This window comes from Thermobia domestica, chromosome 9 (genome assembly GCF_964235325.1).
Source record: "Thermobia domestica chromosome 9, izTheDome1.hap1.1, whole genome shotgun sequence".
Taxonomy (NCBI): domain Eukaryota; kingdom Metazoa; phylum Arthropoda; class Insecta; order Zygentoma; family Lepismatidae; genus Thermobia; species Thermobia domestica.
The window spans coordinates 150,686,472-150,703,865 of record NC_137462.1 but is presented as its reverse complement, the minus strand read 5'-3'; positions in this window follow the sequence as shown (position 1 = coordinate 150,703,865).

The window sequence follows — 17,394 nt, the reverse complement described above, 5'->3', positions numbered from 1 at the left end:
GGAACGTATAGTAGGCAAATCTAATTAATTTTTAGAGTTGCAGGTTCTATTTAACTTTTAAAGGGACCAAGAAAAATTTCCCTCTTATATATGTGTATAAAACATTTATTTTTCTACTTTATGAAAAGACTCTTAGGAAGGGGAAAAAATTGCATGTAGTACGTCCAAAAATTGAAAAGAAAAACTATAACTGCTAGAAAACTTGAAAAGGTAATTTTGTAAAACGAGGTTCAAATACTCCCTCAAGTAAATCTAATTTTAACGCAATTATTTCTCAATAATTTTTCCTTCTCTTCGCTCCTCTGTTTTCACCTCTTTTCTCTCTTTTCTAACGCAAAAGAAAATTTAATTTTGTTGAAAATCCTCTAGGAGTCTCTCTCTCTCTTTTGAACGTTTTATTTTTATTTTATTTTATTTTTTACTAAAGACAGAGTTTTTGTCCCTTTTCCTTTCATTATCGTCGTGTATACTATTTCCTTACTTACTCACTTTTTCTTTCTTTCTTTCTTTCTTGTTGCTGTTTTTATTCTTGATCTTTCATTTTATTTGTGTGTGTGTGTGTGTGTGTTATGTGAATTCCGTGATATTTTATCTTATGCTTCTTTTTAACCCTGTACTATTTCCTTTTCTCTTTTCATTGTTTTTTGTTACTCGCACTGTATGTATGTGTGTGTATGTGTGCCTTACATTTTTTATACTACCTCTTTTTCTCTCGTTTACGCTCCGCCACTGGTGACTTGCAGAAAGAATAGTTAAAAAAAGAAAGAAAAGAAATAGGAAAAGATGATTTTTCTTAACTTTTTTTTTCGTAGTCTACACTTCATTCTTTTCACAACATTCATGATTGCACTTTTCATTACGCGAAAACGGAATCTTATCTCTCCTTGTCTAATGAGAAAACTGGAAAAAGAAATCGGGAGAAAGGATATGCATTTAGAAAGGAAGTGGAGTTTTTCTTTCTTTCCTTTTTTTTTTTTTTTTTTTTTTTTTTTTTTGAAAGGAAGATCGAATGAGAAGATTCCCAGCAGGAAAAATGGAGAACTCATGTGATTAATTAATCTTTCTCTCTTCTTATTCCCGTTTTTCTTTGAAGCAACAGGCCAACGCGAGTTCTAGAATAAAAGATCAGTCGTTTTGAGACAAAGGGCAAACGGACAAAGCATACGTATGTACAGAGCCCAATAATCCTTTGCTCCGCTCTGGCAGAGATGATTTTTCTTTCCTCTAGACAGAAAGATAGAAACAGAGAACAACTTTTATTCTGTGTAATCAAACTTTAAAAAAAAATATTATTTGAAACTGAAAATGAAATGAAATTTTTGAGTTTTACGTCCCACGATTGTGCCGGTTAGGCTAAAGGAGACGGTGATGATGAGTAATGGTTGAAATGGTGTAATGAAGAAAGAGGGAGGAAACGGGAGAACACCGAGAAAAACCACGCACACGGTGTTTGTCCACCACAAAGTTCATTTGGCGGGGGCTGGGATCGAACCCGGGACCCCAACACTATTATTTGAGTTAAAACAGTTGATGGAACATGTCGCTTCTCAATCTTCTTTGTAATTGTTAGAATTACGCATTTTTATTTCTTGTAATACACGTAATTTACCTGTTCATGCGAAAAGACATTCTTTTTCCACGAGCAAGTGAAAGAGGATTGAATAGAAAGGTCTCCAAATATTTAAGTCAGTAGTTCCTTAAAAAAAAAAAAAAAAAAAAAAAAAAAAACTTGGGTCCTTGCATGTATCAGCTTCGCAAGATTCAGTGATGACCTAAAAGCATCTACATAGTACTGATATAAAGAGAATAATGATATGCAGCAATACTCAGTTTGGCTACAATGTGTTTACTAATAGTGTTTGAAATCTTTAGATTTTTCTCACCAACTTGCTGGACGACCAAAACCACCAGATTTAGTGGAAAATTACTAACATTAGCAGCACTGTTGAAAAGCTACGTTTCACGTCACAGATAATAAAGTTTCCTGCAACTAAAAAGATGACACTTGGTATGTGAAATAAAACGCTCTAAGAAAGGATTAGTTTAAACCTTAGTATGTGTTGATACATCACCAAGACTACAAGTGTATTAGCTCAGTGTTTTTAAATTTATACCCATGCAAAACAATATTACTTCTTTCATCTTAATCCTTTGATGCTCAAGCTGCTCCTCCCGACAGCTTTTTCAGTTGATCCATTTTCTTTAATAGGTTCGATCAGTGGCGTATTTAGGATTTTATTTCGGGGGAGAGCTATGCACAGTACTTGAATAAGTGCTTATTGTTTTGTTTTTGGGTGCCGACAAATTTTAATGAATTTGAGCATATAACAAATTTATTATTTCGAGAGGAACTTCAGCTCTAAATACGCCACTGGGTCCGATGCATTTATTCTGTTTATATCTTATTCTGAACTATTCTAACAATGGTGGATGGATATAGTGGGACAAATCACACTACAGTGTTGTCATGTTGAGGTTCTTAAGAAAAAGCCAATGGATCATTATATAATCCCTCAGTCCATCTCTATGAAAACAATCCCTACGTCATGGGATTTATTCCTCAACATGGCAACACTGAACTCATGCAAACAATGTGGTACTGAAAAATAAGATAAGCGAATTTGTATAGTGTTATCAGAAGTATTAACTTCAAAACACAACGAATCCACTAGTCATTTAAACACACGGTTGATTCTATTTGACGTTTGCGCAAGCTCATTTAGGAGATTACTTGTAATAGACCCTAATAATATTGTTCTGATTATATTTTTCTTTAAAAACCCAGACATATAAATTACATTTTAAAATGCCATTCGAACACATTTTCGAGAAAGAAAAAAGAGAACATGTCTAGGGAAAAGAGGACGATTGATAACCCTTATAAAGTGATAGAAGCTACGTAGTGTTGCTAGTTCATGAACATTGTTACCAGAGGAATGTTTAAACCTAGTTCTGTACTTTATGATGAACAAAACTTGATTTCACTTGCCCAATTGTGTGAATTTACAAAATATGAGGTACTTGTCTTCTGAAAATCCTCACCCGATCTCATTTTTAAAAAGCACGAACACTACCCGGAACATTACTAAGAGGAAGAATAGTATTAATCAACATTCCGCGACTTCCTAGCAGTGGATGGAAATGAACGGAAACCAATTTCAGGATCTCTTCTGACATTTCAGCATGTTTCCAAATCTTTATAGTAATAGTAGAAATAATCAGTTTTTAAGAAGGGTCCAACAACTTGGGAGTTTGGTTTTCTTTGTCGGAAGTCAATGCACACTGCTGTTTTCTTCAGTATCCGTTGGCATCTATTTACGCACTGTACTGTGAAGTTCATCTTACAAGAGCTTGATAGGTAACAAATCTGATGACTGTGGTGACTATTCTATTTGTTGGTGACGTAAGAGTTTTTCTTTGCATTGCAGATAATAAGTGCATAGAGCTTGGAGGAATGTTTGGAATGGTAATCCTGTTGTAGTACGAAGTTAACTGCCTCAAATACGCGTTCCTAATGGATTTCCATGCCTAAGTTAAACGTTGGTGAAACACGTTGTTGTTCATTATTCCATTAATTCAAACTAAATTATCAACTTGATAGTCTGAAAAGCATCCCAAAACAGTGAAACTGCATTCTCCGTGCCTTGCTGTTGGTATTACACGGTCGGTATGGATGCACTCTTCAGGACGACAACTCATAAACTAGCATTGGAATGCGAAACTTGGTCGGTCCAGATAGGGTTGTTCCGATAATCAAGTAATCGATAACAATTCGATAAAATTTCAAAACCGTTTCGACGATTAAGAATTTTAATTTTATCGAATTATCAAACTTTCGAGACTCTCAAATTGTTTGAGATACTCGAAGTGTTCGAGACTCGAATTTTCTTTGTATGTTCTTCACACTATTCAACTGGTTAACGTGAACGAAAACGGTAAGATCTGGTGTCACAGATTCTCATCGAAGTTTGCCCATGTTGTGACACGATTAAATAGCACATATACAACTTTCGTTTAAGTAAACAGACAACTACTAACAAGAGTTCGTCTTCGTAGATGTATCGCTAGGTGTCGTTGAAACGACGCATCATCAAACAAAGCATGACGTTAGTTGCCTGTTCATTAGTTATCTGTTTATTGCCGAGCAACTTTCCTCAATAAAATTTGTTTCGATGTCAACAAGACCACGACTTTTCGCATCATTAAATGACGTTGTTTATTTTCTAAAATGAATCCAATAAACATAGTTTAATATGGACACAGTCTTTATTTGAAAAAAATCAGGAAAGTCAATAGTGTGCTCACACTTTTGACAATGACTGGATATATATTTGCCTTCGGCTAGCTGCGGACTTCGCCCCCTAGCCCGCACATTTTCTTTGCCTGCAAGCTCGCACCTCATATTTCAGCCTTTGCTCCCGTTCTTCGCATGGCAAGAGTAAGTTTATGGTACACTGTTAAAAATACTTTCATAAATCTGAGAAACCGTTTCTTACCTGTGCACCGAGAATATCTTTTCTTAGAAACAAGAGTTTGAAACTCTCATTAGTGAGAAATGAAGAAAAGTAGATGAGGTTGTATAAAGCGGAACGAGAAAATATGCTGTTACTTTTCTTGTGAATGAGAATTACCAAATCTCATTTCTAAGAAAATATTGTCTCTGTACATAGATAAGAAACAGTTTCTCAAATTTAAGAAATGATTTTTAACAGTGTCGAAAAATTGAGAAATCCGTTTCTGCCTTACGCATGATAAAATCCCATGCTAACTGGGTTCAGAAATTCATTTCAAATGTTGAGTTCTTTTCTCTGATGATGAGACTGACAACCTCGGAGTCATATTTATATATTGAGATAAACATTATAAACTGCTTCTTCTCTCGTCAAAAGCGGAATTTCCGGAAACGCTGTCGCATATGCTCACTTTTTTGGAATAAAGAGTTTATATACCAAGTTTCATATACCTAACATGTTTCTAATCTTGAGCGATTTCGAGATATGACCATGATATTTAACAATTACAATCTCCAACCTTTCTGATCCATTCTAAGGGAAACGTAAAAAAGAGCTGAAACGTGCCTTTGTTTATTTTTCATTAAAATCCTAAATACAAATTTTCATGTCTCTAAATTTGAGTAATTTTGAGATATGACCATCTTATTCTAACAATTGCACAACCATCTCTTTCTTCTTTACTCCTTTTACCTTCCCTTCTATGAGAACTATCAAAAAACGCTGAAATACTTCTTTAATTATTTTAATTGAAAAGTTTAAATACCAAATTTCATGTCTCTAATTTATTTCAGAAGTGGTATCCCCGGTATACGGTATGGATTTAACCATTTTACACATCTCCTCCTCTACATCCGTTCTTGTATTATAATTAAAGCCCGGAATTAATGGCAAAATGTCATAAGTGCCATTATTGCAATTTTCATGATATTTTCAGGAAAAGTGCAATTTCACAATTTAGAAGCAATTTGTTGCCATTATCACAGGTTTTCTCTTCCACTACTCTTTAGTTACTCATGAATGACAGCATATCACAGATTTGAGTCGCTCTTATCTGGTCAAGTGGTCTTTCTGTCTGATAAAAACTGCTCTATTCCCGTTGGAATGTGAAAAGTGGAGGGGTGGGGATGTTAGTGCGTATTCAGTTCTTGGAATTTTGAAGCAGTGTTCGGTTCTTGGAATGACAAATGAAGATGCTTACTTTCAAGAAGTAGCCAGGTGGGCAGTTATTGTGAATCTTAGGCGTGCGTGATACAGAGCTGGTATTTATGTGCGTTTCAATATTTCAAGATGCCGAAAGTTGGTCTTTGTAGGCAACAGAAGTTGGAAAAATTTGGGCGTTTGGGAGTATTGTGTTTTCAACAGACGGTTCTGTACTGTTTTGTAAGTTATGTGAAATTATGGTTTCCACTGAAAAGCGTTATTTTGTAACGCCATATAAGCACTGCAAAACACAATTCTGCAAGGACACGCAGATCAGCTGGTGAAAAGGTTCAAAATCTTCTTGGAAGTCACGTACATTGTGACAAACCAAACTCCTTCACGCATCATACATCGTGACAAACCAAACTCCTTCACGTATCGTACATTGTGACAAACCAAACTCCTTCACGTATCGTACATTGTGACAAACCAAACTCCTTCACGTATCGTACATTGTAACAAACCAAACTCCTTCACGTATCGTACATTGTAACAAGCCAAACTCCTTCACGCACCATACATTGAGACAAGTCTTAGGCCAATTTTACGTAGTCCACTCTCTATAATCTTTTCTTTCCATTCTGTATTTTTTTCTATTACATTGAAAAATTTTGTTGAAATTAAATACAGATAAAGAAAGAAACTACTCTATATTGCAAAATTTAGAAAGCTATATTGTACATCTTATTTTATTAGAATTTCGAGTGTGCAAAAGAGAGGGCAAAAAAAAAAAAAATGGTTGAATGAAGGTGAATGAATGGATAGAAGGCGAAGCACTACGAGAGGCTAGCCGGATGGAAGGCAGATTGAAGTGGAGTAAAATGTTCTTAATGTGATGTTGACTTTGAAAGCAAAAATCCAATTAACTTTGGGAGAAGATTACTGCATTATGGTGGCGGTGTATAAGGACGATTGCATATAACCCTCCTTCAACTGGCAGCTCAACCCAGTCAATGCGAAATGTTTTACTCTTGAGTTGCAAGAGGGAGAAGTGAACATCTGGCGTTAACGGAAACTAGAAAAATCTTGAGAGAGATAGAGGGGCGGGGATAAAATTTCCAAAAAGAAAGCGTAGAGAGAGCCAATATCTTAGCATCTGATCTGAAAGAACTTGCTTTTATTTGAAAGAAGATCTCCTCTCCCTCCATTACCTATCTATACTGGAAGAAAACATCTTCAGAAAGAAGTTAAAAATGAGAGTACAAGAATAAAAAAAAGAAAGGAAAGATTAAAGAGTAGAGTAGAAAAGAGCTAAGAAGACGGAAATGAAAAGAAAGCAAAGTGGGGAAGAGAAGGCATTATCATTTGCTTTGACAAACAAATGAAGAACGAACGTATGCCGTAGAACATGAGCTGAACATCTGATTCCTCGAGCGTTCATGAAGAAAGATTCACGAGTTGATTGAAAAATAAAGGATTTGAAGTTAATCTGTTGAAGTTCGTTCTGAAGAAGTATTCTTATGTAAGAAGCGAAATTTTTTTTCTCTCTCTCCCTCTCTCTCTCTTTTTCTCTCTCTATCTCTTTCTCTTTCTCTCCCTCTTTCTATTCCATGCAATCTTTCCTTTCTTTCCCACCTCCATCACTTATCTTAACGTTAGAAAAACATACAATTGCCACCTACTTCTATATTGTTGGATTCTTAATAAACGTAACGATAAGCAATAGTTAGAAAACAAATTTAAACTCCTTCAAAGGAAATAAGCAAATTTTATAACTATTTTTTTAAAGTCTTTTATACTGAACGATTGAAATTAGTGCTTTCAAACGGGTCGGGTCAACTCGGGTCGGGTCAGTCGGGTCAGCTAGGGTCGGGTTGTCGGGTCGGATCAACCGGGTCGGGTTGTCGGGTCGGGTCAATCGGGTCAGCTCGGGTCGGGTTGTCGGGTCGGATCAGTCGGGTCAGTTCACTTTGGTCAACTGAGTTTAGGTTGAGCTTAAACTCGGCTGGAGTCGAAAGCTGCTGCTTTCACTAGCTGCCTAATTAAAAATAGCAATTTTCAATTGATTTTATAGAAACCATAAATCTATTTGAACACTTGCAGCTAGTGTTTTTATGGTAAATGCTTATTTTTATACTTGTGTGTATTTTAATTTTTAAATGTGGAAGATTGATTTTACCAATGGACTGTAATATTAATATCTACGCCAATATGGAGTCTGGATTTAGAACAAAACTAGAAGTTGTTTAAGCAAGGCCAAAAGGAAGTTTGGATATGGACGACCAAGCGTAAGCGGGGCCGCGGTGGCTCAGTAGTAGAGAATTCATCTCTGGTGAATGGTGTCCATGGTTCGATCCCAGCTTGTGCTAAGTGGGCTTTGTGGTGGAGAAACGCCGTGTACTCCTCTCGGGGTTCTCCTGTTTCCTCCCACTTTCTTCATTCCACCATTTCATTTATTTCTCATGATCACCATATCACTTAGCCTCGGTGCAGAATCGAGGGACCTTAAACTGAATATTTCATTTTATTTCATTAAGCCCAAGAATATCGATACAAGAACAAGATAAAGATTGGATATGCAAGACGAAGTGCATAGTAATCTTGCTCTTGGCCTTGTTTTGGTGATCACCAAGTAGCGGTGAGCATATTTTCTTGCTTTCCGTATAGTATGAAAGACCATAATCAAAATCACACTTGGTCTTCATTTGTACCGATGACGCGAGCATTGTTGGCTCTTGTATAGCATGAAAGACCACCAAGACTACGAAATGCAGGACCAAAACTTGACTGTGCAAGACAAAGAATAAGACGCAGTATTGATGACCAAGACTCGGGTCGGGTCAGCTCGTGTCGGGTTACGGGTCAGGCTACTCGGGTCGGGTTGTCAGGTCAGGTCAAACCGGTCGGGTCAGTCAATTCGGGTCTGTAGGACAAAATATTTGGAAGTTAAAATTTTACTACTTGCTTTTACACTATTAGAGAAGAGTGAAACGAGGTGGAGGGTCGCGGTGGCTCAGTGGTAGAGCGTTCACCTCTGGTGCTAGGGGTCTCGGGTTCAAACCCTGCTCCCGCCAAGTGAACTTTGTGGTGGACAAACACCGTGTGCGTGGGTTTTCTCGGGGTTCTCCCGTTTCCTCCCACTTTCTTCATTCCACCATTTTATTCATTACTCATCATCACCGTCTCCTTTAGCCTAACTGGCATAACCGTGAGACGTAAAACTCAAAAATTTCATTTAATTTCATTTGAAACGAGGTGATATAGTTAAAAAATAGACTTTATTATTATTATTATTATTATTATTATTATTATTATTATTATTATTATTATTATTATTATTATTATTATTATTATTATTATTATTATTATTGATTTATCGTTCGAAGAATTTCACATTTGTTGTGGTCTTCAAGTTTACAGATAGCATCAGAAATGTTGAATTCAATTAATGTGTTGCCCTCTCAGCTGAAATATCTAAATCTTAGCTTTAATAACAAATATAAGCTCATATTCAGATCTACAAATAAGCTTTCATTTGTGCTAATCAGAGCAATACTATTGCACAGTTTTTAAACACAAGTCTGATTACTCTGACTATAGTATAACAACGCATTCACCTCCGGTGCTTGGGGTCCCTGGTTAGATCCCATCTCGCGCCGTGTGGACTTTGTGGTGGACAAACACCGTGCTCGTGGGTTTTCTCGGGGTTCTTCCGTTTCCTCCCACTTTCTTCATTCCACCATTTCACTCATTTCTCATTATCATCGTCTCCTTTAGCCTAACCGGCATAATCGTGGGACGTTAAACTTAGATTTCATTTTATAGTATAACCACCAAAGTACAATTAAGGAGTTTGATGCAATGAGGGCGTAAGTCTGAAAAATGGAGTTGGAGAAAAACGATGTTGAAAATTTAAATAGTGTTTTTTCCTTACATAAAACAATGCAATATGCAGCATTTTATTCCGATATTGAATGGAAATGTTACCAGGAGGCCAAGTTCGCCCATCAGGGGGGCAAGGTGAGGCGCTCCCCCTATAGGAAATTGTACTTGGGAATACCGAAAACCCAGTAGAATTTTTACATTAGTTACAGCAAAATTTGAAACTATATTTGAAATATCGCTTATACTTGCCCCCCCCCCCTTAGAAACGACAACATGGGCGCCCTTGCAGGAGGCTAAACAATCATGGCAAAAGCCACAAATGCGTTTGATGCAAAAAGAGCGTAAACTCGCTTACGTCTTTATTACATCAAACTCCTCAATTATGGAACAATTAATCCCATCACGTCAACAGACATATTCATATATCGTAAGACCTTACACTTTCCTTTATGATTGGATCTCCTCATATCTTTGCATGTTTACCAGAATTTAAACATTTCTAGCCCAAACCGCAATTACAATATTAATTATCCCCCACTGACTAAAAGAAAAGAGATAAGAAAGAACGAAATAATTAATCAGTAATATCGGAACAAAAGTGCCATGTTATACACTGTGTGAAAATACTACCCTTCAATCTGGGAGGGCCGTACGTTAATTTTGTAACTTCCGGATCAACGGAGCAACTAAAAAAAAAAAAAATAATAATTACGCAGCGAATATACAGGGTGTATCAAAAAGAACTTTGCAACTTTGAAAACTTTATTTATTTAGCTTACAGATATGGTGTTGGTGTTATTTTGTACCAAAATACATCCAGTTTTTTTTTTTTTTTACCTTATACCTAAAGTGGTTCAATATAGCTTCCATTGATGATGCGGTACACATCCCATCTGAAGTCTTACTAACGTACGGGGACGACCTGAAGATTTGTTGTGTCTTACCGAACATCCAGTTTCATTAAAACAATTACGCCACTGATAAATAGTAGGCCTAATGGGAGGATCTTTACCATACTTTCTACGAAAATTACGTTGCACAGTTGTCACAGACTTGAATTCTTCATACCTTAACACAGCTACCACGCTCGGAACCAGTAAAGGCAGCCATCTTTGCAACTGCCACTAGCGTTTGCGGAGCTTGTTTCTGAACCAGTGTACTACGAGAGTCAAAACTTGATGTATTTTACTAGAAAACGATACCAAAGCCATGTCTGTAAGATAAATAAATAACATAAATAAATCAATCAATATGTATTTTCGAATTGTAAAGTCTGTTTTGATACACCCTGTAGAATTGTCTGTAGGAAACATACGTACCCAATACGTACTCTGTAGAGAATATACTGCAGTCTGTAGTGTTCGTATGCTGCACGACGTATGAAATATACGGAAAGCAGGATGTTATGTATCTTTTTTTTAAAAAAAATTGTGGGAGCTGATATTGAACCAAGGACCCTACGCGTCAAAGGCTCGCTTTCTACTCTTTAACCACGGTAGTTCACAATCAAGAGACTAAAGAAAGAGAGTACTTGTATGCAAACATTGTAATTGTCGAGAGATAGAATAGGACAAACTTTCTCAGACAGTAGTTCTCAAAGTGGGATCAGCGGGACCTACCAAGGGGTACGCGGAACCAACCGGGGAGTCCGCGACGCCTAAAAGTTGAAATGTGTTGTAATAAAATGAAATTTATGTTATGAAAAAGAAGTATTTTTCTTTTCAGTTACTTAAAGCGAAATATTAAAACCTTAAAGCGATATGGTCTTAATGTTGAATCGGACAAAAGATTGACGGTGACAAAACTTATTCCAGATTTCAATGAAATTATGGAAAAACAGAAAGAATTTCATTCTTCACATTAGTGACCCCACATTTGAGGACATTATCAGGTGGACTTCCTTTAGAAAAAAAGACATTGATTTCCAGTCTTGAAAGTTACTGTATTTTCATTTGAAATTTTGTTCAGTAGGAAACAATCATGTACAGTACCTTTTAGAATTAATTACTTATATCATTATTTTTGTTGATCTTTTTTCTTGTCAGTGGTAATTCTAATCAGTATTTTTTTTACTACTATGTGAAATTTCAAATAACATTGCAAGGGGGTCCACAGATCACTCAGAATGAACAGGAAGTCCGTGTTATCTGAAAGTTTGAGAACCATTGTTCTAAGACACTTCTGTGCTCTAAAGTATTTGATAATGTCTAAAACGTCGGTAGCATGTGATACAGAGAGCAAAAAATTACTCACCAAATGGTTACCTGTGTGTGCCAGCGCCATTTTCACAATTCAGGGATATAGAAGCAAAACCTGCTAAATCCATTTTTCAATTTTGTCATGAAACGAAGGAAAAGTAACGCCCTTGTGTTTCAGAATTCTTGAACTTTTTTTAGTGGTCACTACTTAATGAAGATGAGTGACATCTACAACTAAACAAACAAAAACAAAAAGTCCAACAATTCTGAAACACAAAGGTGTCACAATTCCTTCGTTTCCTGACAAAATTGAAAAATGGATTTAGCATGTTTCGTTTCTATATCTGTGAATTACAACTGGAAGAGTGGTATGTTTCGTGGCGGTAAAGTGGAAAGGAGGAGGAGAGAATTGTTTATGGGCTACGATCACAGACCATTGCACCTATTACTTGCGTCCAGTACGAGTGTTTTCTATATATTTCCCTGTCCAATCACGCTTCAACCTCCCCTGTCAATCTTATATTACATGTTTTTGTATTATCCTTTCTTACGCCCTCTTTATACGTATAACGTCTGTATCAACGAGATTCTGGGAGAAAGGCATTTATACGTCAGCGGCAAGGTGGTGTGACATACTGGCCTCTACCCCTCTCTAGTGGTGTGACATACTGGCAACTTATGAAACAAATGGAATTCCGCAAAATTTGTACGGGATTCGGGTATATCTGATTTATCCAACCAATACGTACATGACATTTCTGTTCGTGTACAGAGAAAAATTATGATGATATAAAGCATCTTGGTTTAGAAGAAATTTGTCACAGTAGGTGAGAACATAGCAGAGAATTAGGAAGCGAAAAAGATGGGGTATTTTACTCAGATAATAAGAAATGCGGTTGTAATAATGTATATGAGATTAATTCTGGGCCAGTTCCTGAAAGAAAAGGCAAAGAAAGTAATAGTGTTAATAAGTAGTAGATGTCCACGAGAAGAGAAATAACCTTATCTCGTCTCTTAAATTTTGTAGAAATCTTTGTCTCGAATGTCGAAAAGCTTTTCTCGTCTCGTCTCATCTCTTTTTTTTTTCAATTTATATACAAAATTTATGCTTTTATTTTTCCTTAATCTCATCTACAAGTTATCATAATCCTTCCGCGTCACGAGAGTCCCACAAAGAGTGTGATAGAACAACATTTAAAGAATGTTTATTATGGGAGTATATTGTGTAATGACTTATGTATCTTTGTAAACGTTTATAAATCTTCTTCCCATCAATTTACAGTTTTTATACTATGGCTCATATAACACTTCTCGGATCCAGTTGAGTGAGCTAGTGTCGTGACAATTCGAGACAAGACTTATACAAGTTTTTGTCTTGTCTCGAATTGTTATCTTTCTCGTCTCGTCTTGTCTCGAATTTAGAAACATACTTTTCGGCTCGTGAACAATGCTAATGATAAGGTTATGATTATAAAACATAAGCATCTGGTTCTGATACTCAACTTCGTTCTAATACCATTATAAAGGGTTCATGCAACCTCTATAATATAATATATTACAGGGCTGATGTCCCGATTAAACCTCAATCAATCAGAGTACATTGGGAACCTGGAAGATAGAGGCAACCGCTGTGTGATGCTGATTAATGTAATCTTATGTATATGCCGAAGTCAAAATGAAAAATGAAATGAAATCTTTGAGTTTTACGTCCCACGATTATGCCGGCTGGGCTAAAAGAGATGGTGATTATGAGAAATGAATGAAATGGTGAAATGAAGAAAGTGAGAGGAAACGGGAGAACCCCGAGGAAACTCACGTACACGGTGTTTGTCCACCACAAAGTTCACTTGGCGGGTGCTGGGATCGAACCCGGAGCACCAAGCACCAGAGGTGAACGCTCAACCACTGAGCCACCGCAGCCCCCTGTGCCGAAGGCAAGAAAGTATCCAGCCTTGTTACCTCTTCCCACATCTTGGACGTTCTATAGCCTGTCCCAAATGGAGAATGATTTACCTTTCCTTGTTATTATTAACAGTTATTACTGTACGGGACAAGTCAAAATGATGGACCCGATTTCAGTTTCTTCTTTGAAATTTAATAAACATATGTTATTGTGAGACATGCGCTGCGAAAGGTTAACTTTCAAAAGTTTAGTTTCTACGCAGTGTTTCCAATTTCTACCGCTAGGAGTCAGCGGCGAGCATGAAATGAATTTCTGGTATTGACAGCAGCATGCTACAAAAGCTTTGGCCGAAGATAGACCATTGGTTTGATGTGTTCCATGTTACACGAGGTGCTCATGTAAGAACACTTGTGATATGTTTGAAGCTAACTTTAATACTTTGTCTTTCTTAGCACATGCCTCACAATAATATATGTTTGTTAGATTTCACATGATAAATTTCTGAAATCGGGTCCATCATTTTGACTTGGCCTGTATAAGTGTTACTAAGTTGTAGTATACATCCCAGTGTAAGTTAACCTGTTGTTATGTGTGGAATTTTGTTAGTAAATAAATATTTATAAATAAATAAATAAATTGTAAAATGTTTCACTTCGTCGTGTTAATGTTAAGCACCAACATTCATTCTCAGCAAAATTTTCGCAATGATCAAGCTAATAACTAGATGTTCTAACTCAGTAATTAATTAATTCCTTGGCTCCGAGCAGTGGTTCCCAACCTTGTTTTAATTTACGGCGTACTTTTGTGATCGCCCACGACATCGCCACACACTCTTGCTTATTCTTTTTATTAGTACTACTTTAAATTATAATAATGTAAGGATCCGATAGAGTTTCCAGTTAATATTTTGAAAGTGTTCCTACTTTCTTCCATCCTTTCTACATGACCTGCCCACCTGAGCCTCATAGACTTGATGACCCTAACAATGTTGGGTAAACCGTATAAATTATGTAGTTCATCGTTATGATGTTTTCGCCCTTCCGCATTCCCGTTTCTCTTGGGTCCTAATATTCGTCTCAGGATTTTGTTCTCAAATACATTCAATCTATGTTTTTCCTTCCGAGTAAGCGACCATGTTTCGCTACCATACAAAATAACAGGCATGATTATCGTTTTATATATTTTAGGCTTCAAATTCCTCGACAGAAGTCGCGACGACAAGAGTTTGAACTGAATAATAACACGAATTCCCTGCTTTTAGTTCACATTTAATTTCTTCGTGAATATGGTTTTCGTCCATTAATTTTGATCCTAGATATCGGTATAAAAATTATCAGTTTCTCGTTATGAAGTTTCCGTCATTTCCCATTCTCGTCCCTCCAGGATCCAAATATTCGCCTCAGGATTTTAAAGTAACTTGTAACCAAATAGAACAAATGCATAGTTATAATTTTATATATTATTATCTTCACTTTCTTCTACAAAATTCGCGAAAGACAAAAAACTTTGGACTAAATAACATCACAAATTCCCTGCATTCAGTGGACATTTTATTCTTCGTGGACGTGTCCACTTTATTAAAAGCATTGCTTAGCATTTTAACATAACCATAATTTTCAGTATTACTGTCACGGCGAATTTAGATGTATTTAGTTTTCTCTTCATTTACTTCTAAACCATATTCCGCAGGCGTTTATTAAAACTGCTAGATACTCCCATTATCAAGATCAACAAATTTTTGTAGATATTATTATTGACCATGGAGAGTAAAATTTATGCGTCAACACAGGATTAATGGAAAATGGATATTTGGAATGATACAGGAATCAAAGTCGTTTTCCTATATGCATGAATTTTCTAATATTTTATCTTCACCGTGTCCTTCTGTAAGTTATATTTGGGAAAAGAACTTTTCCGAACATTGACTTTGGTTCAGAAACAACTTCCAAAACATCCCTTCGAGCAAACCTGCCTCTTGTAACTCTTTCGACATTTTCTCTCTTTCTTTCCCTCTTAGCAGCTTAACAGCAACCTAGGCTGTTGGTAGGCCACATGCATAGTTCCCTCAGGAGCTGCCATTCAGCCGCCACTCCTCCAAAAAGAAACTCCTTTGCTTTTCTTTCGATTGATCGCCACTAGAGGAATTGATTTTCGATCAAGTTTTAAGCTTTCATGTAGTGCAACGGGGTTCCGCCCTGGGGACTTACAAGAACAATGCCTTCGGAGAAAATCCCTCCCGCACCCCTGTCCTGTCTCTCGCAAAAGAACCCCGCAGAGAAGCATAGAATGTGTTGGGTGAAAGGAAACGGCTGGAGAAAAGATTGGCGAAAGAGGAAAGCTTCAGAGATGACCTTCAGAAAGCGTGTTTCAACTTCCATGTTTACTTTCCACGGTGGGCTGAGATGACGTTGAACCAAGATCCACATCTCACAGAACGTAAGCAGCGGGACTAGAGAAAGAGAGGGTGTGTGTGTGTCTTTCTCACTCTGTAGCTTTTTGTACAAAAGCGAGAAAAATATTTTTCGTTTCCTTCATTGTATGTTTTCTTTTAGAGCGATCAAGATGAGTGGAGAGGGTATGGTAAGACCGAGATCCTTAGGAAAGAGAATGTTGTGAAGGTAAACTAAAGGCCATTAGCTTTAGGCAGGAAAATAGTGGCGGCGAAAGTAGAAATCTCATGCAGTTTGGGAAATTTCTCATCTGTTTAATTTATGATTGAGACCATAGGCGCCACAACCGGTGAGGTCAGCCTCCTTCACCCTCTCCTCAATATTGTCGTTAAGGCTGCTAAGCTCTCCTCCTCTTTCCAATGTTCCAATGTAATTTTCATGTTCTTAATTCTACAGGACATTTTTCATATTTGCATGCTTTTCTTATCTATTGTTTTCTTGTTAACTGATTACTTAGATGCATTTTCGTTCTTGGAACATGTCCTAATATGGAATCTGGCGTACGATTGAATGGCATAAGGCCGAAACTTCAGCTCAGAAATCTGTTTCGCCCCTACGCCGTTTCGGTCCTATACCGTTTCGATCTTATGCATGTAACCCCCACAGGTCATTTAAGTACAGTAATACTAGTATTCACAAACAATTATTTTCTTTAAGATCAGCAGGGTTTTAACCAACCAAACTCTGCACGTAATAATTCTCATATTTGGACTTACAGTGAGTCCCCTAGAGCTGCCTACGGGATAAGAGTTCAGACTGTTTCGTCTCAAAAAGGATCATGAAAATATCTCGTCTCAAAACGTGTATCTGTTTTTATTGGATGAGATTTGTCCTGTCTTGTCTTGTATCTCGTCACGAAAATTCTGTCTCGCTGGAACCCTAGATCCCACCAAAGGTTTCTTCAAGCCTACGATTGTGGTTGGGAGTCACCCTTTAAAGTTTCTAAAAGTGCTGTTTCATTCAAGTTCCTTTTAAAATTATTGACAGCAAACGAAAGTGCTTCAACTTTTATCGTAATCAAAAGCAGAAATTCGTTGGTTTTTAAGCATTGAACACTTGTAACCCATTTCCTGCACTAAATGCCACTGTGCGCTGAGAAAAAAAAATGTAGGTGGCGTACTTAAAAAGGTAGGCTACATGCGCAATTCCTGTAGTTTTTGGACTTAACGTACAACGGATGTATAACTGAAAACGCATGTTTTTTATAATACTTTCCGTATAAGTGTTCCATTTATACGTACTTTCAGTATGAAACAATTTAGGCTGTCAGAATTTCACATACAAATGGATGTATATAACATACA